At 41.2% G+C, this 26572-nt stretch overlaps 1 protein-coding gene across 5 annotated transcripts in view; it reads left to right on the top strand.

Moving 5' to 3' along the window:
* The first annotated feature begins 3692 nt into the window (after positions 1-3692).
* LRRC3B (leucine rich repeat containing 3B) overlaps positions 3693-26572 on the top strand; it is a 44158-nt gene continuing 21278 nt past the window's right edge. The window contains exons 1-2 of one of the 5 annotated variants that reach the window (XM_053983209.1): positions 3693-3855; positions 13118-13208. The gene's annotated coding sequence lies outside the window, so the exon portion shown is untranslated. Of the gene's footprint in view, positions 3856-4452; positions 4601-13117; positions 13209-14116; positions 14134-20946; positions 21017-26572 lie in introns of those variants that run through there. The other 4 variants (XM_053983208.1, XM_053983210.1, XM_053983223.1 and 1 more) reach the window with 4 other exon arrangements.

Genomic DNA, 26572 nt, shown 5'->3' on the forward strand with positions numbered 1-26572 from the left:
CTACTGGTGCTTCTTGAAGGGAGTGTTTAATGCCCAGTCCTCAAAGCCTTGTGAGAGTAGATGTGCTTAGATGGTCTGCACATTGCCAGCACAGAGCTTAAAAAGATTAAGAGACACAATGGATTTGTACAGGCCCTCTGTAAAGAGGACTTCGATTCATTACTAATCTTCTCAGGGCAAAACCTCATCACCTATACATGCAGTAGCAGTACCTATGGGCTGAGAGGAGAATGAGTACTGCTGGTACCATCAAGCCTAGAGATAGAGCAGAAACAGGTATACAATTTAGGAATGCAGCTATAGTGTGAACATTGTGGTTTGTGTTGCTTTTAGTATTTCCAGGTTGCAAAATTTCATGCTTTTTGCTGTTCTTGTGGCTCAACACAGACTACTGCTCTGGGCCCTGCCTGTGTCCTCCCTTGGATTATGGAGTAATTCCAGGGAGAATGTGCTCCTGACATGTCTTCACACTGCTCTCTACAAAAAAATCACACTCTGGACCATGAACAGAATATTCCCTCTAAACTCCTAAGCATGTGCTGCTAGAATTAAAAACGTTGTGAGATTTAGCTCTTTAATGCACCTACATCTAGAACATTAATTTCGTACTACTGTTGGTTATGAAAAGAATTGATCCTGTAATGAAAGGAATATTAGTCAAGGGATAAAGAGAAGGTCACTCAATTTATCTCAGCACTGGAAGAAGCGGTATTCTTTGCTGATTTTGTAAAAAGCTATTAATGTCTCAGAAAATAAAGGTAATAGGTGGTACCAGATGATTCTTTAATTTAGCCATTGAAATATTTTGTTATTATTTATACATTTTTAAGAATCTAATCCTGTAAAGTCTTGTTTATATGAATAATCCTTACTCACAAACAGTCTTGATGAATTATGTAGGGTTTTTTGCATTAGAAAAAAATAATTTGTGTAAAGATCAGTACTACCAGGCCCTTAAATATTTATAAACACTCATCAAAATTATTTTATGAGGGAAACTGAAGAACCATCTGGTATCCCCTGTTATTTAATGCTCCCTGATTTTCCTAACTACGTGTAGTAGTCAGTAAATATTAACATTTTCTTTCTTATCTGAGGGCAGCCAAATGACCATCTCCTTATCCTTTAAACTTACACTCCTTCCTAACAGAGGACTAATCCTTTCATTTCTACTTATGTAAAATAGACAGGTGATACCTGTAAGCCAGTCAGCAAATCTGCTGCTGGGTTTGTTCAGGGACCAAAGTTTCTTTCACCTAGAATAATAATATAGTCTTTCTTCTGCACACAACCACCATGACATCAGCAGTATTTTAGTCCTTAAAAATCGGTGACATTTTTAACAGCAAGTAGCTGTGCATCCCTTTACAGTAATTTCCCCAAGAAAAGTACTCTATTCTTCTTTTCAGAGACATACTAAACACCCACTTTTCAACTGAAGTTGTAGATGCTTAGCTGTATTCCAAGACTCACTCAGGAGTGAGTCTTTGAATACAAACCTGCAAACCAGCTACACATATGCAGCTGGTCAAAAAACTTTTTATTAGGTGCAATTTTAACAACAACAACAACAAAGTATTTCTATATTTTTGTGAGGTTATGTTTTCCTTGGCAATTACACTTAAATCATTAGGATGAATGACATCATGGCTAATGCAGTAAGTTAAGTTATGCATGCTAAGATCAGTCTTCTCTTATACTGTTGTGATACTTAACAATGGGAACAGTTCGTTCCACAAAGTAACAATAGAGGTTCAATTTTAAAGGGAAACTACTACTTTTTTGCTTATGGTGTTTTTTTGGTTTTTTTTTGTTTGTTTGTTTGTTTTGTTTGTTTTGTTTTTTTGGTTTTTTTTGAGGGGGAGGTGTCAAGTCAAATGAAAAGCAGATCTGCTAACTCTTTTCTTTTTTTTTTTTTCTCATTAAAAATATTTAACAACAGCAAATCACTACAAGGAAGTTTGCAATGCTGATAATGTGGTGTATTGCAACCGAGTGCATCCATTCTGGGTACTACACCCAGCTGCCATATCTATATAACAAACAGTAAAAACATATGAACACAAGCTGTAGTTGAAGAAAGGGATGCTGCACATTAGATTTTGGGTTTGGGTTATCAACAATGACTAATATTTTTCTACTTCCTTAAAATGAATCTGAGTTGGTTTCAGCTATAGGTATAAAACTCACAACGCCTGAAAATTGTTTCCCATTGCAAATAATACAGGGCTGGTAATGCAGTCATGGCTCCTTCAGTCAGTTTCATCAGCTTTGTGACACAATCAAACACACTGCAAAAAGAAATGCATGCTCATGTACTAGGTTTTTATTTTTTAACTGATTGTGTCTTCAAAGCTGGGTTGAGTCAGTCAGTGCAAGAATTGTGCAAGGAAGTAATGAAAGTGATTTTTATCAAGTTGCTTTTTGTATTTTTTATTTTCTCTTATGTGAATAAGAATTTAAAATGATAGGCATACATATAAGTGTTCATGAGCCAATTTGCAAATATTCCTAGGAGAAAAAACAGCAGGCTTTGCTGTAGTACAAAGGCCTGGTCCTGCACTGTCTTGCTAATATGATTCAGATAGATTACTCAGAGAGGTAAATATTTACTTGGATAAAAACTCACAGGACTGAGGTTTAATGATGAAAATTGACATTTGGCAATGTATTAGTTGCATGCCTTTCCTTTGTCTCCCCTTCCCTCAAAAGACCTCCTCTCTGTGGCCACAGCACTGGTCCTTTGGATCTAGAAGTTTCTTTTTGACATTGGCCGATATAGAGATAAAACAGTTTTGTATAGTTAGAGGCAAAAAAACCAGCCCAGAGGAAATCAATGCCAATTCATTTTCTGTTCCATGCAGCATCTCAGGCAGCTTTCACCTTAAAGCAAACCAGCTAAGATGGATCTTTCTAAAACCCATCTACCCAGGTGCTCTCAACTGGAGACAGGCAACAAAATTCTTTGCTGCACGAAATGAATAGAATGCTTACTTTGCAGAGCCAGAGTAGAAAAGTGCACAACAGAGAAAGCATGTTTGAGTGAGAGAGGCAACCGATTGGTGATGTTTCTTAAAGTCTGGGTTATGACAGGCCATGCAACTGCTGCAACACAGCACATTTCAGAGAAGCACCTCTTGGAGAATAAAGTCAGCCTCGCAAGAACCATGGTAAACCCGAAGCAGGATGTGAATAACTGGATCATCACAAAAGGCTGGTGAGTTTGAGCATAGCATAAGTTCACCTATCGTAGCAAGTATTATACATTGGCAATGACAGCTGTTCACTCCGATGAGCAAAACAATTAACCTTATTCCTCTTTGGCTGGGGCACCGGGGGGAGCAGAAGCACCCTCCGAAGGCACCCCACGGTGCTCCGGACAGGCCGGGCTATTCTCTCCATCGGTCCAGTGCGGGCGGCCCCGGCCCTGCCTCTAAATCTGGAGGGTGAGAGCCACAGTCAGCCCCGGGAGGCAGACAGGCAGCATCACCCCTCGCGGGCAGCACCTCCCCGCTGTGTGGTGGGAGCGAGAGGGAGGTCTCCTCCTTCTCTCCCTCCCCGCCCCGCTCTCTCCTCCCTCCCTGCCCGCCTGCCTCCGTGCCTGCAGCCGCAGCGCAGGGGCAGGGGAGCGGCGGCGCGGCAGGCACAGCCTCCCGGCGGGCGCCCGGCGGAGGCAGCAGGGCGGGCGGGCGTTGGCTGCGCCCGGCCCCGCCGCGCCGCCCGCAGGCTCCGCCCGGCGCTCCCATGGCGCGGCGGCCCCGCGCCAGGTGAGCAGCGCTGCCTGTTGCGCCGAGCGGAGCGGAGCGGAGCCACCGGGGCCACACGCCGAGAAGTTTTGCGGGCAGGCGCCGCGATGTGAGTTGCGGCGCCCCGCGGATGCACTGGGTGGGGGGCGGCAGCTCCGGGAGGAAACTTGACGGGGAGGGAGCGGGGGGAAGGCGATCAGCGCTGCTGCCTCCGAGGGGCTACCGTGCCAGCTTGCCCGGCAGCGATCGGCGAGGGCCACCGGCGATGCCCCCTCCCCCAGTCCGTGCTGCCGAACCTCCGGTGTCCGTGAGTCCCGGGGGGTGACGGGGTCGGGATTCCGCCGAGGCAGCGGGAGATGGGGAAGGAATCCAGAGGCGGAGGCTCTGGGGAGGGGGTTGACACCCTCCCGTTTGGGAGCAAACGAGGGATTTGAGACCCGCGGCCCCCGATCCCCTACCGGAGCAACATCAGAAAAAGGGGTGGAAAATAAAGCGCCCCTCCCATCCGTGCGTGTTCCCGGGGTGCCTGGCCGCTGTCCCTGCCCGGCCGAGTGCGGGCGGGCTGCCGGAGGTCGGTCGCGCCGCTCAGCGTGCGGGCGGCGGCCGGGGCGCCGAGCGGGGCTGCCGGGGAAAGGGGGCGGCGGAGGCGAGGACGGGAGGGAAGAAGCCGTGTGTGTTGCCGTAGGATTTTTCCACTTTGAGACCTGTCAGGACCAATTGCTACGGTTCGGGCGGCGGTGGCCGCGATGCGGAGGGAGGGGGGAAGAGGGCATCTCCCTCCGAACGCGAGCAACAAATGGCAGCGGCGGGCGGCAGCTGGGCTGCAGGACAGCGGCGGTGCCTGCTGCGCCCAGGTGAGCTGGGACGCCCCCGCTGCCCGGGGAGGTACCGGGCGGAACCGTAGCGGGTGACGCTGGAGCTGCCCCGGGGGGCCGTGGCGGGGTGCGGGTGCCCCCGGCCCGGGACAGGAACGGGGGTTCAGGGGTCCCGCGGCCGTGGGGAGCTCCGTGCGACTCGGCGCTCTGAGCGGGTCACGGTCGCGACCTCTGAGCCCGCACAGAAATGTCTCGATCTCTTGCAACAAGCGGGTACTGGGTACTGTGTGTCTGTGGGAACCGCGGGCTCTTCTCTCGCCTTTCTGGCAAACTACATGTCCAGAATTTCCCTCGCCAAAAATTTGGAAAATGCCTCAGATGTGCCAGCGAGAATTCTTCTTTCCGTCTTTTCTTCTGCCTTTAAAAATTAGGAGATTTTAGAGTATCGGTTAGAAAATGTCAAAGTGATTCAGGCTGCAGGTTATCGTCCCATCTTTCTGATTGTCCCTAGACAGCAGAAATGGTGTAATTACAGAATGAAAACAGCTGAACAACTTGAAAAGCATAAATAGACCAACCACCTCAAGAGTCAGAATGAGAACCAGGCAAACAGCATTTACTGCTCTCCTCAAAGACGTAATCCTAGAGTTATTTACATAGATATGAAAATGACAGAATAAACGAAAGCTTTTGAGATTATTGGAATTAATTAAAATATAATAGCCATGAGAAAATGTTACAGATTTGGTAAGGAAAGGAAAACAACTCTTTTTCAAGCTGAAAACTCTGGCTGGGATAGCCTTTTCTGAATGTTGAAAAGACCTGTCAAAAATTTCTTTCTATGGTAACCTAATAATTTGTAGGTTTTAATTGGAAGGTGTGCATCACGCCCTACTGAAAGCAGTAGCTTGAAGGCTTTGATATAGAGCACCACAGTGTTCTAATGTCTTACCTATTGATATTATTCATAGTAATTTAATTTAATTTAAAAGTATAAGCTTCTAGTTTGGTTTAAAGGGAAAGGAAATAAGCTGTAGCATGAACTAAATTTGCAAAACCTTTGCTACATTCAGAGTCTAATTTTCTAGTTTAGTTTCTAAATAGTAAAATTGCTCAGAATTAATTATAACTGTGATTGTGGCACCCCTTACTTGTGCAAGTTGCCTGGATTTCTGTGGGATTACTTCTACCAGTAATATTCTGATGGCTCAAGATAGTAGGATCAGGCCCATGGTCAGAGACTTCCAGCACGCAGCACCATGTAGGGTTGTGCCCATTGTCGCTAATGAGATGATTTGGACTTTGGCAAGAGAAGAATGTGAGGTTAAGTCCAAATCTCTTGCATTTATTCAGCTATTGCTGGCTGGGTCACTGAACCCTGATCTTGCCTTCCCCTGAGGTTTGCTGTAAAATGTGCGCTGACTTCAGTCCAACCAAAACGAGCTCCTGTGTGATTGTAGTTTGCAGTTGCCTTAGGGCGGGTTGAAGCTGCTGTCTTGGAGATCAGGGCCTGAGTAAATGAGGATTGTACCTGCAGCTATCAAGAATCAATGTGTTTTCCGTCAAATGTGAGATTAATTGAAAGAGAAGTATCATTTAATAGACATATAATTCTGTGGTCTGGATCCAGTCCTGAGCTAATAAAGTCCATGTGAGCTTTTTCCATATAAATGGAATAGCAAGACTTAAGGGTACAGGTGTGATTTGTCTTTTCCATGTGCTTTATGGATCCATATTTCAAGTCTTTTGGGAGGTAGGAAATTCTTCGTGCTCACCCTGAAACAGCATTAGGTAACAGAGCAAGTGCATTATATGCATTCTTCCAGCAGGAGAACTGGAATTTATAAAATTCAGCTGTATTCAGAGGTGCTAACTCAAGTGTCTAAAGCCAGTGAAAATGTATTGCTTCATTTCAAAAGCACCTTTAGATATTCAGTTAAATAATAAGGTGCTTCTAAGTCTTGTTTTTAAGGATATTTCCTGTCACTTCACTAGGAATATTTATGTGAGTAGCACAAGGGATACATGGCTCACTGGCAGGAAGATTTTAAACTTTTTAATGAAATGGATGATTTAAAGAAGAAGGAGTATGGGTAGAAATATTTCTTGTTACCACTTCAGTTAATCAGAAGATGAGCTAAGGAAGGTAGTTCCTCTCAGAGTGGAATACTGCAGTTGTAATGACTTACAGGATTTGCATGTAACTACTGTCCTTGTTGTCATCTGCATGCCTGGTCTTTGAATCAGCACTCATTAGAGAATGCAAATTAAATTAGTGTTCTGTGGCTAGCAAAATAATGCCCCTAATTTTGCCTCATTCAGTAAGCTTTGTTCATAAGCTTAGAGAAAACTCTTGTAAAGCAATTTAGAAACTTATAATAATGTTAAACAGAACCTTATTTCAAAATGATGGTATTTTGAGCCAAGAATAAATTATTTGAGTTCATAGAATATGTAGCATTTACCTTGGCTTGTTTGGCCAAGCATTTTTAAGTTGATATTTTATTTACTAAAAGTAACCTCCAGAAAGTACAATTTTGACAGGGTACTTCAGTACTTGTATGAATCAAATGCCAGTATGTCTACTGAAAGTACAAGCAGAAATGATTTAGGAATTTCTCAGAACCTTCAATAAGTATTTTTAAAGAGATTACAGCCTGTGAATACATGGCTGAACAAGGTATATCTTCTGCTCTTAAATCCAATGTGCCGTGGGTGCAGTAGCATCAAATTTAGAGATGTTTTGGTGAATTTAATCTCTGCTACTGGTTTCAGTCTAGCTCTTTTCATAACTATTGTCTGTGCTTCTGTCATTCTGGCATGGTTTGTTAGTCTGGATGTACAGCAGACTTGTGGGTACATCCCAGAGGGAAAAAGAGTGTGATGTGGTATTGGTTTTACTCACTGCTTCATCAGAGCATCAGATAAACAATTGCTGTGGAACTCACTGTGGAGGAGGATCTCATTAGTTCATAGTGCTTAAAGATGCATGATCCTGCTTCATGGAGATTTCTGAGGGTGACTGGTGTCTGTGTCTGTACTTGCCGCTGATGACCTGCACTGCTTATGCCCATCAGCACCTGTATCCAGCGCTGGCTTTGCTTTACACGCTTAGGTTGAACTTGGAAACACAAATGCAATGCTTACTGTTACCAAAGTACCTTTTATTCCTCTCTCTGGATATTTAAATATATGAAGGTACACTGAGTACCTTCACCAAGCAGATATTTTTTAAAAAATGGTTTTATTTCTGACTGACTTCCACAATGGACGTGGGGAAGTCCTTTTCATAGGATCATCCCTGCTCCTGAGTTCTGTTTTCCATCAGCAAGGAAAAGGCAACAGTTGCTGAATTTAAATGGTATTTCTTTCTCTGGAGGGTATGAACTTTTGTAGTGATGAAAAAAAGAGAGGTAGACAAATGGGAACAGATGAAGAAGGACCAATGCCCTCAAAACAAGGGAGAAGTAGATGACAAGAGGGAGAAAGTAGTGGCTGGTCTGAGTAGTTTGACTCTTGAAGTTGAGGTGATCTGGGCTGTACCATAGCCCTCTGGCTCAGATCTGTGCTGTGCCATGCATTTGTCATGGCCCTGCCATGGGCCTTCAGAAAAGATGTGTTGGTTGATTTCAGTGAGACTAGAATCTAGCCTTGCTGAAGAAATGAATTTGGCATTTTGTATCTCAGCTCCACTGACAGAAAGGAGATAAAAAATGCCTCTTGAGGAAATGGGACTGGTAAAAGGCCTTTTCAGTGATACATTGATCTGGATAATTGGACTTTTTACTTAAACAGAGATGAAAATTACCACTACAGATCTTGACATACTTGATTAAGGTTTACCTCTGCTTTTCAGCTAGCTAGTGTGTGTGTTTTAAATTAATTTGGCACTTCACTAATAGTACTTTCATAAAGCTGCTAACTTTAGAGAAGAAGAAAAAAGTTAACCTCTGCTTGCCAAATAGTACTATAAAGACATGCTAATAAGAAAAAATGAAAAGTGATAGAAGTGAGTGACAATACATAAATGGGATGCTACTCTGGCCTGAAAGCAGGAAAGCACATGGACTATTTAATTATTTAAGGAACAATAAATGAGAAGTCCGGTTCTCAAGTGACAGTAAAAGAAGAGATGAACAGAATTTTAAAGGGTTAGGAAAGGGAAACAATGCATAAAGAAAGTAGAAGGTGGACAGGAAGGGACCAAAGGGTCAGGGGATGGACTTAAGATTTCTGTGGAGTTTTCAGTTGGAAAATATTACCTCTATATTGTGGTGTTTGCATAACAGCCAGTATTTTACTCAAATTGTGGAAATTTGGCATACAGTGTCCTCCTGGAGGAGTCACTTCATGTTCCCACTTCATCCTCTGGATGCACAACCTCAGTTAATAGGGCATGTGCTTTTAAAGATGGCATGTCTTAGGTGTCGGGCTCTCTGAAGAGGCTCACTTTGTGGATGTTGTTAGTTGTAATGGTGCTATCATTTACTTCTATCAAAGTTGCTTCCTCCACCAAACAGTAGCATTGGTTTTAAATGGAGTATTTTTTGCAGTTCACCAAAATTGGCTTGCACACTTTTGCAACTGTACTCACTAAAGATACATTGTATGTAAAGATCATAAGTATTCAGCATTTCATTACAAATGTTTGCACTGGGAGTTAGTGGGACACATGAAAAGTATGTGAAGGCTGTTTCCTTTATGTAGATTACAAATGTGTATTGTTTTGGCGGAATTTGCTTCATGCAGAATATTCTTGTAGTGCTTACAAAGTATATATTTTTATGTACTTGTGAATAATTTGCAGCAAAAGGTGAAGCCTTTGGACGTGAAAATAAACCCATGGTGCTTGCCATTGTAAAGGCATTGCAATTAAAAGAAAAGGAAAAGCACTGGGTCAACAGCGTTGAGTTCCTGCTAGTACTCCCTCACTTTTAAAAGCAGAGACAAATACTTCTTCCTCTTTAAAGAGGAACTGCAACAAAAATTTTGTATGAAATTGCTTGTTAGGTCATATATGATTAAGCAAGCAATGGTGGTTATGTATATTATTGATGAAAGTTCATCTTACCAGCATTAAAACCAAAATAAATTTATGTTACTGATGTTTTAATTCTTGACTTTTTACCCTGTTTCTGTTCTGTGTTTAGAAATGAAAATAGGCACAATCTCTTTAGACTTCCATTTCAATTATTTTTAATTCTTTACATAGCAGTGTTTGTATATTGTTTCCTATACACTCTTTTCTTAAAAAAAGAAAAAGAAAAACCCCCAGAAAGCCTTTTCTTACACTTATAAAAATACTTCTGTAATGTTTTTTTTTTTTTATCTGGAAGACTTATTTGGAAATGTTTATGTTCTTTTATACTTTGCTCTATCTATGCTAAAAAACGGCATTTGCCAGGAAGAAAAATTGTGGAATCAATAGGAGTTGTAGAAGAGGGGAGGTCCTCAACAGCAGGAGACTGACTGTTCGCAAGACTGACAATTGAAAAATGCAAGGGTCAGTCTTTATAGTAAATTCTTGCTAGAGCTGGGTTTGGTTTTGTTGGATTTTTTCCCCTAGATGTACTGCAAATGGTCTTTAAAATTTATCTTGATTCTTACATTTTATTAAATGTAATTATTGTTATAAATGTCAAAAGAGTGACCCTTAGTTCTTTTCTCCTAAAATGAAGTTAACAGGCTAATTCTGCCATTGCAACCTTCAAATAGTATGATTGTGTTTCTAAGCGTCCTTTTTGCCCTTGTTTTCAGCTTTGTTGACACCAACTCATTGAGATGAGAATTGGTGACTTTTAAACAGTCTATTTTTAACAAAGTTTGTAATAGAGTATTATGGTTTATGAATGTGTGTCAGCCCCAGTTTGCACAAGCACTAAAAGGGAAGGCTTGTATCAGAGGAGATCTGCTTCTAAGTCCTCATTTTCAGTTTTGTTGTTCTCTGGGTTTTCCTGGTCCTGTTTTTCAGATGGGAGTACCAATTTTTACTCTGCTGCTGCAAGGACATCTCTTTTTCAAAGCTGAGAGATTTCAAACTGAAACCTTTTTCAAAGGAATGGTCTATATCATGTTATAAAATGACATACAAGTGGGGAGTTTTGGTTTCTAAGCTCATCTAACTTAGAGTGAAATAACTCCTTAAACTTCAGATCACAGTATTTCTCAGACCTTTAGTTGTCACTTCTAACACAATGCATATGACCAAAGCACACAATTCAAATAGAATAAGAACATCTCAGCTTTGACTGAAAAGCAGCACATGGATGACAGTATGCAATCCAAGTAATCCTTTCTTTTCCTATATGTTTTGAGGCCGCAGAGCTGACATGTCATGTCCCTATACACCAGATTTCTGATCCCTTCTTGGTTATAAGCAAGACTGTTGTCACTGAAAGGTTAATAATTTCTGTTCAGAAAATGTCTTGGTCATTTTCTCTTTCCAGAGTCTTTCACAGGTTTTGCCCTTTGACAGAAAATATTTAATCTGTATTCTGCTCATCACTTTCATCAATTACTCGGTATACTTATTGACATCTCTGATGCATAGTGGTGTTAGGAATAATTTCTTGACAGAAAGGGTTATCAAGCATTGGAACAGGTGTTTGAGTCACCATCCTTGTAGGTGTTTGGAAGATGTATAGATAAGGCACTTAGGGACATGGTTTAGTGGTGGACTTGGCAGTGCTGAGTTAACAGTTGGACTCAAAGATCTTTTCTAACCTAAATGATTCTGTGATTCTATAAATACTTATTTTGCTAGAGTAGGACTTGACAGAATTTAGACATGCAAGAATCCTAAATCTTTGGCTCAGGAAACAATCCTGGTGGATACAAATGGTATTTCAATAACTTTCGATCCAAAAATACTTCTTGTAAAGCGACAGGACTGTTCTTCTTGCCAGTCATGGCAGGTGCTCCATCTGTACAAATACCACCTAATTTGAAGAAGTCAAGCTTAACGAGCTGTTTTTTTCCCATTATCTGCCACGTTTTCAACAATTTTTTCTCTATTTAAACAAGTGTGAGGCAAGGCAGCAGTGTGGAATGAAATGGACAGAGGCCAACCAATTACTTAATTATAGTAGACTTTTTTTAACACATTGAAAAACAACTGTCAACCGTGCAGTGTCAGTAGCATTGCAACTTCCCTTGGTTGTGGGCAAAAAGGAAAAAAAAATGCATGAATCTGTTAAAAATTGAAATGCATGCTGTTGTACTGTCTAGTGCCATCTCAGCCCTTCCCATTGTTATGCTGTGTGAACAACTATGGACATATCAGCTGTGTGCTGTTTTTTCAATCTGGTTTGTGCAGCAATAATTGATGTACCCTCTTGTATTCAGGCTTTGTTTTCTGAGAACAGCGCTTTCTCACAAGCTTGCCATAAGGGATATTTGCTATTACACCTTTGTCACTGATTTCAGCTCATGGATGTGTATTTATTTTTTCCATGTAAAAAGCTGTCATGCTAGGGATCTTTCTTGAGGTGAAATCTGACCATAGGTCAGATGCAATAGAATATGTTTTACATTACTTTCAGGATTAGTTTGTATAAAAGTACCGCTCCAATTTGGACTTTACGTGACTGTATCACCACAAGCATACTTCTACACACCCTATTTTCCAAAGAACTTCCCTGAGAGAAACAATCTCTATGCAGTGTCAGCTCCATGCACTGTCATCTTAGTATTTTTTTTCACTGTGGCATGCATGACTTAGCAGGCAATGCTTTGATGATAAGTAAATGGATTTTAAAAGCTTATGGACATTTGAATTAACTGGGAAATCATTAGAAAAACATAAGGTGAGTGAGGTTGCGCAGGTCCTTTATTTTCCCCTTGCTGTGGGATTGCAGAGCAGGTCCCAAAAGGAGTCCCAAAAGGAGTCTTGTTGACTGGAGTTAGTATGTGTTGTTTCACTGAAGCAATATTTTATCAGTGAGCTAAGACTGCTAGTTTTAAATTCTGATTCTTGAAGCTGTGGAGTGCAGCTTTGAATACCAAGTAAATGCTTGGGCATTTGCAAATGGAGACTCAAATATTACCAGGCTTGCAGAGCAGTTCTTCATTACTGTAAAGCATTGGTGGGCTAGGGGCTGATTCTGTGACCTCATGTATTTTTCCATTCACTTGGCTGTTCCAAGTAGCCTCCTCCATTTCCTATGCAGCCACAGTTTCCTCAAATTATTTTTTAAAGGTATATTATTGCGTTTCTTCTAAAAGTATATAAGGCTAGGGGTTTGAGCGTTGAATTTAATAAATATAGTTATTGAAGTAGAATTTAATTTTCTACATTTTTGTAAATGTAGATGTGATTTGTGTATGAGCAGCTCATGTGACTTTAAAAGCATTTGGTCTCAGCCCTTCTGACATTATTTCTGCATTTTGGACCAGCCACTTGCAGGTAAAGGGCACTAACAGAGTAACATTTTAGTGACTTTAAATACCACAGCTGACAGAGAAAGATTGAGTTTTTAAGGATCAGCTATCGGGGAAGTGCACTTCAGTATTCCCATCTAGGAAAAAAAACCCAACCATGTTTGTTTTTAATTACAGATACTGAGCTTGTTGTGGTCAGTTGATGCAGAGGTAGCCTGACTGCAGAGGTGGAAAGTTTGTGGTAGTGAAAATTGGAGGTCGGTGAGAGGTGAGCTTCTTGCTAACATTGATATTACTCAGATTCACTGTTTTTACTTAATACACCTGAGTGTTCTTGGAATTACCTAGCAGCATTTGGCATGGAAGTGTTGCTCCTGAAAAGAGTTTCAATCTGAGAAATTAGCCATAAACTTTGACCCTTTTCTGGTATAACTTAGACTAGATGGTTTTATTTGACAACTTAATAGTTGTACCTAAGCTGCCTCTAAAAATATTTTGCACTTGAACTTCATTAGTCTTGCATATATTACTTTTTCAAATTAATTGTTATAGTTCCTACTAAATAAAGGATGAACTTGGAAAAAGAAAATTAAAAGCAAGTGATCTGTATCTTTACTTACAAAACAAATACAATATAAATAATTACATTTTCACAACATTTACTTTTCAACATTTTCACACCGGAATGGGAAAAGAGAAAAAGCGCATCTGTGTAAACCTTCTGAAACCTTTTTTCTGTGCCATTGCCTGTGCTCCTTCCGGTTAGAGAGAAACGCTGTATTCCTCAGATGCCATAAGGAGAACATTGCCATTCAATGGTTGTGGCAACAAGCAAAGAAAACACTGGGCTGTGCTGTAGCTCCCCATAATGGTGAAAGCCTTTAATTTTTCATTAGGGATTTGACCCTTGGCTCATTTGAAGGGTGAACTTGATTTCTTTACCCCTACAGGAAAAAAACACCCAGACTAAGCAAAAGCACCGGCCGCTGTCATTACTAATTCATCAGATGTGACGGGATTGGTGTTCTTCAGCTTCACTTTGCATGTCAGGATTTAGGGAAACTGGAATGAGAGGGAAGTGATGTCTATAAAGAGCTGGCAGGGATGTACCAGATAAAATACCCCTGTAAGAAGGCTCATCTGAAGAGATGAAAGGCAGAGTAATCAGCACCTGCAGAAACGTTTCCTTTAAGGTTTGTACTTCTGGTGAGAGGCAAAAGATAAAACACACCACTAATACTACAGCATGTCCTTGCTAAGCCTACAACTGCTTTCTTGGCAGCCCCAATGGAGGCATTTTGCTGGGCCCTGGGAAAACGAGTGTTTTGGACATGCACAGGTCATGAGTATTTTTCAAGGCTGAGACGTGAGCCCTGGTGCAAAGGCAAAGTCACAGAGCTCCTAATGCATCCAGGGAGGCATCTCAGACAGGAGCTCAGTCTCTGGGCTCACAGCCGTCAGCAGCGATGGGCATCCCTTAAAAGTTTGTTCAAGTGCTGAGCTTTTCTACAAAAGGGGAGTTTCTTTATAGGTTAGGTGGCTGGTCCAGGGTGAAAAAGGAATGATGGCAAGTTTTTCAGTTATGCTTACTGCACTTCAAAACACCAGTTTGACTGTTAACATGAATATTGTCAGTGTAAGTAGACGGTATTTTTAATTGCTGTTGTTTATGTGAGGCCTTCAAGGTTGTCATTGAGGGCTCAGGAAGGCTATTCCAAAGCCTTACCGAACAAAAGGGCTCAATTCTTTTTCCTTACTAAGTGCCATGGTGTAGGGGTGAAATGGATAGATGAGATTTCAGTGTTCTCAGCACTGGGTGGAAGGGAGTCCTCATGTGGCTTTTGAATATGGGTTTGCAATATTTTCTAACTTGCCAGGCATTTCTCCTTTGTTTTGTTTTGCTTCCCCAGTACTTTTAAAACCTTATTCTAGTTTTCCTCTGAACCAAAGTGATGTTTAAAGAACAAAGTCCAGGAAAGATGTTGGTACAACAAAGAAAAGAATTCCTAGAAGAGGTTTAGGAGGTCTGAAATGGGAGATGAATAGTTCTTTTCTTATCTCAGGGGAAAGTGGTCCTTCTAAATAAGAAGGTCAAGTGTTCTTAGGTGACAGAAGAGTCTTCAAAATGCTTAAGTAAAAATTCTCTGTGTTTCCCAATGAAGAGGGGAAAGATGTTTTATTATAACATAGACCTGTAGCAAGTTTACAAAAAGTAAATTTTGTGTAATTTTCCTTGAAAGTATTTTGATACTAATGAGAATCTTAAAGCCCTTAAAAGTCCTTAAACTTTCTAGGGCTTTCTTTTTATCCTGCTGTCTTCCCTTTTCACTGCTGCTGCTCTCAGAAAAAGCTGTCTACCCTCTCTTCAAGGTGTCATCTATGCAGGACTCTTCCAAGGCACCACCTTGACCCTTTATGTGGGCTAAGGGTTGCATGAAACAGGGCAGCAAAAGTCTTTCAGTGCAGGTGCCTGGAGCTGGCCTTCCTGTACCCTTGCTGGAGCTGGTGGCTGGGTCTGCTGGGGGAGAAGCTGGATTTTTTTGCAAAGAGGAGACCATGGGAATGTGCTTAGGTTCAGAGCTGAGACGGGGGTTGTACAGAGGTTGTGGTTTGATTGGTATTTAGTTTGGAAACATCAGTATTGTGGATTCATTTTTCTTTTTTTTGCTTGCAAATCACTCATATTTAAAGATTTCAGGTTAACCTGTGTCTGAGCTTGGTGGAATTGCTTTGATTTATGTGGGTGTAAGGCATAATAGATTTATGTCCATAACGTGCATGCTGTCTCAATTTTTTACAGACATATGCAAAATCATAATGAAAACACCTTGAGAATGGATGTTATTTGTACTGATTTGAACACAGATATTTCCAGATGGGAAGTGAGGTATTGTTTCTAACTTGCAATATAAAAATACTTGACATAACTGTTTCTGGGACTTTAGTATTATGTATTGAATTCATATCTACCCCTGTCATCCTACAGACTACTAAAACAAGATTCTGCTCAAAATGATAGAAGTGACAGTCATACAATGCATTTCATTCCTGCTGAGCCCTGTTAGGTAGTTAGTCTGGGGAGATTTGGATCTCACTTCAGTCATTCAAAGGCATTCCTTTGGAGGCGATTTGCAGAATATGTAATTGTGCCCATGAATCCCTCGCTCCCCCCTGCAAATAGGGTAGAATTTCTGTTGCCACCCTACTGTGTTGGAGCAGCAATTTCCCCCCCCCATCCCCCCTTTTTCAAAGCCCAGCAGTTGTGATGAATTCTCTCTGCCACTGGCCATGCTTTCATTCCTCTGCAGTGTGGTTACATAGATATGCTTCTGTGTTCTGTCAGTGTTTGATCCCTTCCAGCTGGCAGTGAATCGAAGAAATCATATGTATGGACACCCAAACTCTGCCCTTAGCTACACTTGTGAAAACCTGTGGCATTATACAGTTGGCTTGGAAAGGCTTAAGAAATCCCATGAGATCCACTCCACTGAAAGTCACTCTGTAAATGTTAGACAGGGCTGTTGTTTTTGTTCTAGTACATTTTACTTTAAAGCTGCACCTGAGCTGCAGTCGATGATACTGTTTCATAACATTGAAAAAGAGGGACGGATTTGGAGTATGAGATGTGCCATGCTGTCAGTGGAGCTTGTCACTGAAATTGTCATAGCTGGGCGCCACGGCAGTGTCTGAGCTGCAAGAAAAACGTGCTCAGTGCGTTCTGGTTCCTGGCAGTGTTCAAGCCACTGGTCACCATGCAACCATCCTCTTCAACAGCCTGATCTCCTTTGGGAAAGAACCAGGGCTATCTGCTAGCAGGGTTGGCAGCAGTGGTGCCCAGCACCCCAGGGTATCTTGGTGGACCCTGACCTTGCACAAGACTGAGTTCCAGGCAGCAGAGCATGTTTCTTCTGGGCCAAGAAAACTGTTTAGGTCTGACACGTTCCTAGCCTCATCCAGTATGGAGGAAGCACAAGTCTGAGGAACCCCTTTGGTCTTCAGGCTCTGGGGAAGGTCTGGGTACTGGCCTGTGGTGGTGTAGCTGAGTGCCCTCTGACTGTGAAACAGAGTGTAAAGGAGATGTACATTGGTGTGTGGATGGGCCCATATGATCCTTTTGTTTCAAGTTTAGTGCAGAACCACAGGAAATAATGTTGAGGCAGATACTGTACTGACACAGCATTTTTGACTCATGCTGATCTTTGCCATTGTGGAGGATACTTCATGCAGCTGATCCACAAATAACCAAAGAGCTTGAATAGTTGTATAATACGTCCTTTTAAAAGTGTTGCAGTGATCTGAGCAGATTGAAGTTGCAGTCAAAAAAGCCCTGCCCTGAGTCATTTACTTTAGTTCTTGCTTTCTGTGTCTTGGGACCCTTAGGAAACAAAGAAACAAATTATTAGATGTGAGGAAGGTAAGCAGAAGATACGATGACAGGTATTATACACAAATCCAGGACTGTCATTGGGTATTTTTATCTACTTTTAAATTTTGGAAAATTTTCAAACAGAAGAGTTCTACGTATTTTTCTTTCAGACTGAATGGAAATTTTGCCATTGGTTAATATAGAAAGGAAGTTCGGAAATACCAGAATGACGGGTGAATTATTTATGTATCCAATTTGCTGCTGTGAACGGAGGAACAAGGATCTTAAATGCTGTTAATTACTGTGGATTTTATTTCACTGACTATGGTTGTAGCTGCAGGCCATGTAGCCTCCAGAGGTGACTTGGGTGCCATGCAGTTTAAGGGCACTTCTGGAAGGGAGGAGGGAATGTGCAAAGTGTTCATTGCTGGGCAGTCAGATGACATCTGGATGTTTTATCATGTTAGCAGAGAAAAGTGATGTTTTTCCTTCAAGTCTTGAAGGATTAACAGCTTTATTTATATTTCATCTGGTGTGTCCAGAGCAGAAAAAATAATAGGAAAAAAGTTACAATTCTGTAGTACAGCATCTTCACATTTTTATTCTGTGCTTACTGTATTCAAGGGATTTCCTAGCAAGAATAGAAACATCTGCAATAGCAGATCCTATTTATGTTAATCTTTTCCAATCAGCATGCAGCCTGAAATAATTACAATAAATGCACTGTCTGCTCCGAACACTCACAACTTCCATTTATTTCAGGCTTCTTTGCTTCGCAAATCTGAGAACATAATCCTTCATTTTGCTCTGCTTCATCTCCTTTGCATTAATTTATCCAACAGTATCTTTTGTGAGCTTCATTAACAATGGCCATGCCATGATAAATTACATAAATTGAGAAGTTTTAATTAACTAAGTTAACAAAACAGCCCCACAAAGCATAATAAATTTAATTAGGTAACGTTTTCCTGTAATAAGTTTGCACACGAAGTGTGTAATGAAGTAGGCCAGAGTAAAATCTGTAATCTGAAGGTTTTTAGATTTCATAGCTGCAGAAATAGTTTCTTTTTAAAAAACGTATTTTTATAAGATTATGTGCTAAACATACCTTGTTGTGCAAAGGATTATGCAAACTTGGCAGAAAAACAATGGTTACTGACAAAGACATGACTAAGAGTGTGTTTGAACAGAAGAAGGCATCTTCCAGTCTTTCCTCCTCTGCTTCTGCCAGAGCTGCTCTTCAAGTCAGGGTCATTTTCTCCAGCTTGACAGTGGTGCTTTGGCTCTGGTTGTTTTTGGTTTTTTTGGTTCTGGGTGGAATTGATGGGTGTTTTTGGTCAAATTGGCTAACGTATGTGGTGTAAAGAGCACATTCAGAGCAGAGTCTCCTTGCTGGTGCTGTGTGCATTTAGCTGGGCTGCTTGCCCAGGTATGTGGGAAGGAAAAGTAAGATCAGCCTTGGCTCATGTATCGAGTGCTGTGGAGTGACTTCTCAGGTGTCCTCTGCAGCTAACAGCATCTGTCTTTGCTTTTTCTTGCCTAAACTTGCATCCAAAAATATTAAGATTGTTATCCCTTGCCTCCTACCTCTTACACAGCCCAGCCAGGCTGCTTTTGCTTGAGGAATGCTCCTTTCTAAGGAATTTGGTTCAAAAATAAGAACTTCACTTTCCCTTTATGTCCAGGACAGCTTTGTGACAGTAAATGGTACTCTGATTTTTGATGGTGAGACCATGAAGCAATTAAACAAAAAACAGTGGGATAGGACACAGAAAGGAACTCTTTAAATTATGAATATTGGTTTGTGTTTTTCCCAGACTCTCTGCAGTCACAGAGAGCAGAGCAATGGGAGTATGTGGGTACATCACATTTACTGTTTTGGTTTGGTGATGCATGAAGTCAGAGTAAGGTTTTGTAATTGTCTTTCACAAGTGCAAATGAGTGTGTATTGAAGGCTGTGGAAAATAGTTACCAGTATTTATTATCTCTGTGAAGTGTCCTTTTTATATTTTAATTTGGGGCTGATTTAGAGAGACAAGTTTGATGTCAGCAGCATCAGTTTACAGTTTGGAGTGGATCTCTGGTTTTTGGATCCCACTCATGTTGTTTACCATCAAACTCTGAAAACAGGGAATGGGACTTTTGGACATTCTGTGAAAAATACATAGCACTACATAATCTGATTTGTGTGTGCATATAACTATTCTGCTATCGGCAAGAGATATGTAGTATTTAGCTAGGTGAGGTCTGTTGTGAAGATGGAATGGCAACATACCTGAGCTGCTGAATAACTCCTGACCAGAAAGGTCACAAAATTGTGAGAGGTAGATCTCTTTCAGTTTTCTAACTCACAGTCTACAGTTATTTGTCCATCAGAAGACAGAATAAAGCATTTCAGCATGTGTATATATCCTATCTCTCTCTGTTCCGGCCTTTTTACAATCAAGAGTGAAGCAGCTGTAATTCTAGAGAAGGTAGGAGGGCATAAAGTTTATGTAGCAGAAGCACATCTATTTTACAGAAAATGTCCCACTTAAATGTCCCACTTTAAACTTTAGGGTTCCACCTGAACAGTTTGAACAGTTGCCAGACACACTCCTAAGCTTGTAGGGTATTGCACAGAAATCATGACTGTACTCCTCTGCAGAATTCAAGATAACCAGCAGCATGCATGGTAGTCTGGTGGTAAAGAGGGACACACAGGTCTAGAGCACAAAACAAAGTGAAAGGAAAGAGTTGATAGGAGCAAAAAATAGGGGGGAAAATTAATGCACAGAAGCAGAGGGGGGAAATTAGTGAAGGAAATAATAGGAATTAAAATACAAAGTGTTGGCTGAGAAAAGTAGCTCTCGCTAGGGTGAGAACATTGTATGTTCAAGAAGAGATTCAAGCAGACCTTCCCTGGAAATTTGTGAATCTTTCAGGTGAAGGACCTTGGGATAAGCAAGAAGACACTTTGCCTCCTAAAGTGTTACAAGTAGCTGAGGCAGATAAATTTTCCAATAGTATCTGGAAAAGAAGATATTAGAAATTAAGGTCTTGATGACAGGAGTATGTCAAATTAATGCATGATGTATTTTTGGAATTATACAATGTGTCATAAGCCAATTTTGTTCCAGGGGAAATGTGACATCTTCTCCCTTGTCAGTGAGGTTTCCAAAAGGCTAAAAAGCAAGGAAAATGGAAAGCAAAAAGTGAAGTTGTCAGGTGGAGAAGAAAAGCATCGCCTGTGGTATTTAAATTGTATAAATTGGTGTTGATGTATCCTGCTCCTCAGCCCCATCTGATAGCTCTGTGTGTTTCAGCTGCTACACTAACACCTGTTTTCCATTTTCAGTCTGTTTCAGGACAGTAAATTTTACCTTGATGTGTGAAGCCAGTCAGATCCTTTTACATAGCAATGACTTCCCAGGAAGCAGAAACATGAGTCTGTACTGTTGTCGTGAAATACATGCTGTGCCTCACAGCAGATCTGTTTCTTAACTCACAAAAATGTGTGCAAGAGTATTTTGCTGGGCTGCTGAAAACATTTGCGCTGCAGTTTTACATACTGTATTTTTGTTTCTTCTGCTTTCAGGATCTGGACTGTTTAGAAGGGAAATGTGGAATTAACACCTGCAATCTGATGAGGTCTTCCATGTCAGAAAAATACTGTTTCTGCCATTCATGTTGGGAAAGAGGAGCCATCCTTTCCAAGACTTTCAGTATAGGTATAAAAATATTCAAAGAGCTGACAGTTAGTAATTATTATTCATTGGTGCTACTTTGCTTCTAGTACAGCGAACATATTTTTGAAGTAGAATTAAATCCAAGTCTCTCCAGGGGCTGTTGGTATTTTGCTAATGCTAAATTAAAGTGTGCCATGTGCTATGCACTAGAGGTGGTCAGTGGTGGCTTGACAGAACTTAATTGTGTGTGTGGCAGGGGTGCTCTGAGTCACTGCGTGGTAGGTGTGATGCAGCCGCAGTCTGGTGGGAAGTCACAGCCCCTTGTGTTTTCATGAACAGGAAGGAGACATTCCCCAGCTGCTTTCCATCCTGCCTGCAGGTTAGGCGGTCCAGCTCCTGGAGTGGTTATCCTGTATAGCCAGTTTTTGTTCCTTCTGCTCGTCACTTATCCCATTGCTTTTTCAACTCCCAAGCTGTAAATACTTAAAATGAGAAATAAGCTAATTAGAAGCCATGAAATAGAGATGGAAGCTGAGCTTCCTTAAAAAATTAATAAGTGAAGAAGTAGGTCCAGATTGGAGAAGAAGGGATGTAGTCTTTATAATCTTCAAAATTATCCTATTAAGCTGTTGACTCATGTGTTTGGAGGTATCAATATAAAAATTTAGTAGTATTCCATCTCTGGGACATGCTAGTATATGTTGGACATTTTTAAATGGCACTGCCCTGTTTTGAGCACTCATCCTTTTAATACATTTTTGGTATATCTGTCCTTGATGAGGTCCTCACCCTTCTCAGCCAGACACTTGGAGCGTGTTAACCGTGCCCCGATAATGCAGTCAGTGCACAGGATGTTGCAGCATGGCTGGGCTGAAGTGTTACTGGGAAGAGAAGCACCACAATTTAAACTTGCGAATGGTGCACCTGAGCCAGCAGAGTCACTGTGTGGGGAAGTTTTCCTGAGGAGATGAGCTGAAGGCCTTATTCCCAGGCTCTCCTTCTTCACACTCTCTTTTCTTTCTCTCAGTGAAGGCTAAACTAGCTCAGGCAGTCATGCACTGGATGTGGATAAGGCTCCCTGGAGGTGGTAGATATGATCTCTGTAGTATGAAGTAACTAAAGGGAAATTAATGGGATGCAATGCTCAGGTACAGGTGAAGGACTGGGGGGCAAATCCTCCTGCTGTGTATTGCACCCACAGTGATCCTTGGTGCTGCCTTGGAGCAGGGAAGGAGAAGGAGCTGTGGCTGCAGCTCAGTACAGGTGCTGTGGCTAGTTAAGTGGAGACAGAGCAGAAGAGTTGAGGAGGAGAGCAAAACATCTGAAGATTAATAGGGCTAGTGTGATATTTGGGAATTGCTGTGTGGAATGGTGGCACTTTGTTAATTTATTTTGTAATCTGTGTTGACAGTAAGCTGAATATTGAACAGCTTAAATCTAAGCAACTGTCATTTCATGCTTTGGTGAAGAGGGAGTGGGTGAGTGAGATAGTAGGGGTAAATTGTTAATAGGAGTTAAACCAATATGTGCAGCTTTCTCTGAATCTGCCCACCTATTTTTTTTTTTTTTTTTGTGTGTGTGTTACATTGAGCAACTGGGGCTGTGCTATCTCAGCTTACCATCACTAATCAGGGTATAGATCTCTAGGGACATGCTTCATGCTTTGCTCTCAGTTGCTGTGGTAGAAATCTAAGCTTATTACCTAGATTACTTGCATATAGACCAGCAAAACCACATAAATAGATTTTGAGCCTTTTTTGTCAGTGTGGTTCATGAGACACACTCTCATTTTTTGAGTGCTCTTTGTTTAGTCAAAGAAGAAACCTCTTGTACTCAAAATGAGAAAGCATTTGCACTATTGCCATTTTTTCTTCTTTGTGGAAAATTGTACTGCTTTTAGTAGAACTAAAATTAATAGAGTTCATTGGAAATTAAATTATTTATTTTGTTTAAAAATGACATTTTCGTAGTCCATAGTCTGTATGCCTGCCTGTAAGAACACAGGACACAAAGTTGACCAACTTAGTTACAGAAGTGTTTGCTACTGTAATTTAATTTCTTCAGCTGTTTCAAGCATTTTTCAGGGAGATTTTCCCCCTTCCTTGAATTCCATGGAGTTTTTATCTTAAGTATCCCGCTGGTGACCCTATATACACTTTTTAATGCTGTGTTAGGTAGGTCTGTTTATGAGTTGCTCTTCTAGACTGCTCTCTCCAGAGATGTAATTTAGAACTGGTGTTTCATTCATTACTATGCTTACCTTGGTCTGAATCTACAATTTTGTCTGTTCTTGAACTTTCAGAATGATGACTCATTCCTTTGCTTCATGGGATTGCTGCATGTGATCTTATCCCACTCTGAGAGGAGCTTTGGAAGTGAACTAATAAGAAATGTTTACAGAATTCAGCATAAATCACAATTCCATGGAGAAACACATGGGGGAAAAAAAAGGGGGAAAAAGTGTTTCCTATAACTTGGAGATGAATCTATACCTAAGGGACTCCATGTTTTCTTCCAGGTAGCAAGGGACAGGACCAGAGAAGATGCCTCATTGCACCAGGGGAGGTTTAGATTGGGTGTTAGGAGAATGTTCTTCACTGAAGTGGTGTTGAAGGCATTGGAACAGGCTGCCAGGGAAGTGGTGGAATCACCATCCCTGGAAGCATTCAGAAGGCGTGTGGATGTGGCACTTGTGGACATGCTTTAGTTATAGACGTGGATGTGGCCAGGTTAATGGTTGGTCTTGATGATCTGAGAGGTCTTTTCCAACTTCAACGAATCTGTGATTTTAAACCATTTTAATTATTTGTCTGTTTCATATGACTCCCTCGAGTCTCAGTATATGCAAGAAGATGTTCTCTGAACCTTCCTAACCTTCATGAGAAGGTGTGCAGAAGCAGATTGGTGCTTCCATTCAAGAATGGGGTGTAGGAAAACCATCTGTGGGAATCCATGTGAAAAAAGAAATCTTAGTGGGATGTCCATTGTATTCGCAGGCGTTTTCTTTAGAAGAGCAGTTCCCTGCGTGCCATGTCCCCGCATGACTTAGCAGCATCCTGTAGGTGTGAATCCCTGTCTCTGCAGAGCAGGATATGCAAAAGATGAGGGGATGGGTGGTGGAGGTAGACATGGTGACTAACTCTTTATTCCTGGAAGGGCACCCTCCGTGTGGAGGATGGCATTAAGTATGTCCCAGATAGGCTTCTCACACTGCGTCATTGCTGGGGATTAAGCCATTTTCCCCAAGGATTCTGTACTTGGCAGAAAGCTCTGCAGGAAGTGCTAGTGTGCCTCCAGATTTAAACATATCAGCACTTGCATAATGGGTTTATTCTTTATTATACACCTTTTCTTTTTCTGTTCTGTGGCACGGGCTTCAGATACCGCACATGATGATTTTGCTCCTGCTGCCATGTGGTCCTACCACGTGGTGAAGGAAGGATGTTCAGACTTGTATTATTTAATCTCCCAGAATCTGACAGTTTTACATTGCTGCTTCACTTAGTTTTCTTCCTAGTGTCTCTTCTGGTATTTTTATTGTTATTTTTAAAAAATCAAGCATTAAGGCTAGTGATTGTTACCACAAAACTGGTTGTTCTTGTTTCCAACTAAAAGATAATTAGTGAACTGCAACTGAAAGAATTATCAGGGTGTAATTTTGGCTTTTTTGGGGAGGTGGAAGGAATTTGCTTACATCAATCTTTCTGTTTTGCTGTGAAGACCACAAGGCTTCACTTCTCTAGGTGATTCTAACTTGTTGATGCTGATTTTGAATGATAAGAGGAAATTTATAATAAAGACTTGTCATGAAATTTGAGGAGTGAGTACCTTTATGCTCAAGGTAAATGAATAATCTCTTTCTGTACTTAGGTACAAGTCTCAGCCAGCCCTCTTGCTGATGGTATCCTTTAGAACTATCCTGGGTTATTGTATGCACAGAGCGCAAACTGTGAAACGATACCAGGCAATGTGTTTGTGGTTATCTGTTTGTAGGGGGTGTCATGGTAGCTAAAGGCAGCGTTGAGTTTACACTCAGTATGCTCAACTTGTCTTCCAAATGCTGTGTTCCAAATGCCCCTTTGCTGCCAGCCACCTGGGACCTGTTTTCACCTGGTAAATGTTTCTTGTGGGCATTTGGAGGGTCTTCATGACTACAGTCCACAAGATCTTTCTTCAGCCTGTTTGCACAAGCTAGTAGCTAGGTAGTAAGGGTCAAAACTGTGATTTCTCTAAAGTTCTGTGTATTAGGTTCCTTCAGAGCACAGGAAAAATGTGAAAGAGGAGTGTGGACTAATTCTGTTTAACAGCTTGTGCAAAATATATGTAGGAGTGTAAAGAGGAAACTGTCACTACTGAATCTCAGAAGAAGTAAATGTAAGGAAAATGCTTAGAATTCAGGGAAGAAGGAGAAAATAATGTTCACAGATATAATGTGAAGCATCAAGTTCTTGTTCAAAAAAGGAAAGCTATTCAAAGGCCGTTTGGGAAATTTGGATAGTTTTCAGTGGGCATATTCTGTTATACCTTACTACCAATTAACAAGTCTCTAAGTTTTTGGTCCGTGTCATAGTTTTGCCACGTACCACTGCAGCTTGCTGACTAAGGCTAGTGAAATTTGTTATTACTGAGGATGGATATCCTCATAGGACATGCATATAGAGGTTGGCTGATTTATTCTTCACCTTTTGAGAGAGCTAAAATGTTCATTACAACCAACTTGTAAAATAGCAAAGAGCATTTCATTGATAGTGTTATGTCAACACAGATTTTCTGTGTGATTTTATATGAAGCAAACAGAAAAAAATTACAGCAGTTTACCCCACGTATTTGACTTCTATCAGTGCTATTACTGCATGAATTTCAAAGGTATTTCTGTAACTGTGAACTTGAAGATTCAGATGATAGTTGTTTTGGTTTTTTTCCACAAGGCTGGAACTGCATGATCCCATGATGTAGGTCCTTTGCTTACATGTGGAGGTTATCCTCATGGACAACTCCCTCCGTGGCATTGGAAAAAGTCTGGTCAAGCAGAGGTGCCCCCCTTCTCACCTCTAGATTATCTGGACCTGTACAAGTATTGGGCAGAGGTGGTACGCCTTGCTTCTGCAGTGTCTTCTGGTGCTTGAAGGTTCTTTCAGAGCTCGGATTCCTGGGGGGCTCTGGGATTTCTGGGTTAAGCAAATAGCCTGATAAGAGTGTTTGAATGATACCAGGAGATGAAAACAGCCAGCCTGGATCTGCTGGAAGATAGCAAGAGAAAGCAACACTGGGCAAATGCAATGACAGATACCAAGAACAGCCGAGGGCTCTTTGTTTGGCAAGCTGAGGACCAACATAAAAAAAGCCTTTTTTCCTTTTAAGGCTATAAATCCCAACAGGAAGCTTCAGGGAAAACCTTGGTGGCTTGTTCCTGCAGAGTTGTTTTTTTTTCTCTTGGCAAATGTCATATCCCTGTAGAGGGTTGTGAATTGGCCTCAGATGTTCTAGGAGAGTATTGTAAATGAAGGATGGAAAAATGTATTTCCTATTATAATCCATTTGACTGACATCTTAAAATTAATAACAAAAGTTTGAATTTTAGAAAGCTTGTTCAGTGGG

The sequence above is a fragment of the Vidua macroura genome, chromosome 1 (assembly GCF_024509145.1).
Source record: "Vidua macroura isolate BioBank_ID:100142 chromosome 1, ASM2450914v1, whole genome shotgun sequence".
Lineage (NCBI taxonomy): Eukaryota > Metazoa > Chordata > Aves > Passeriformes > Viduidae > Vidua > Vidua macroura.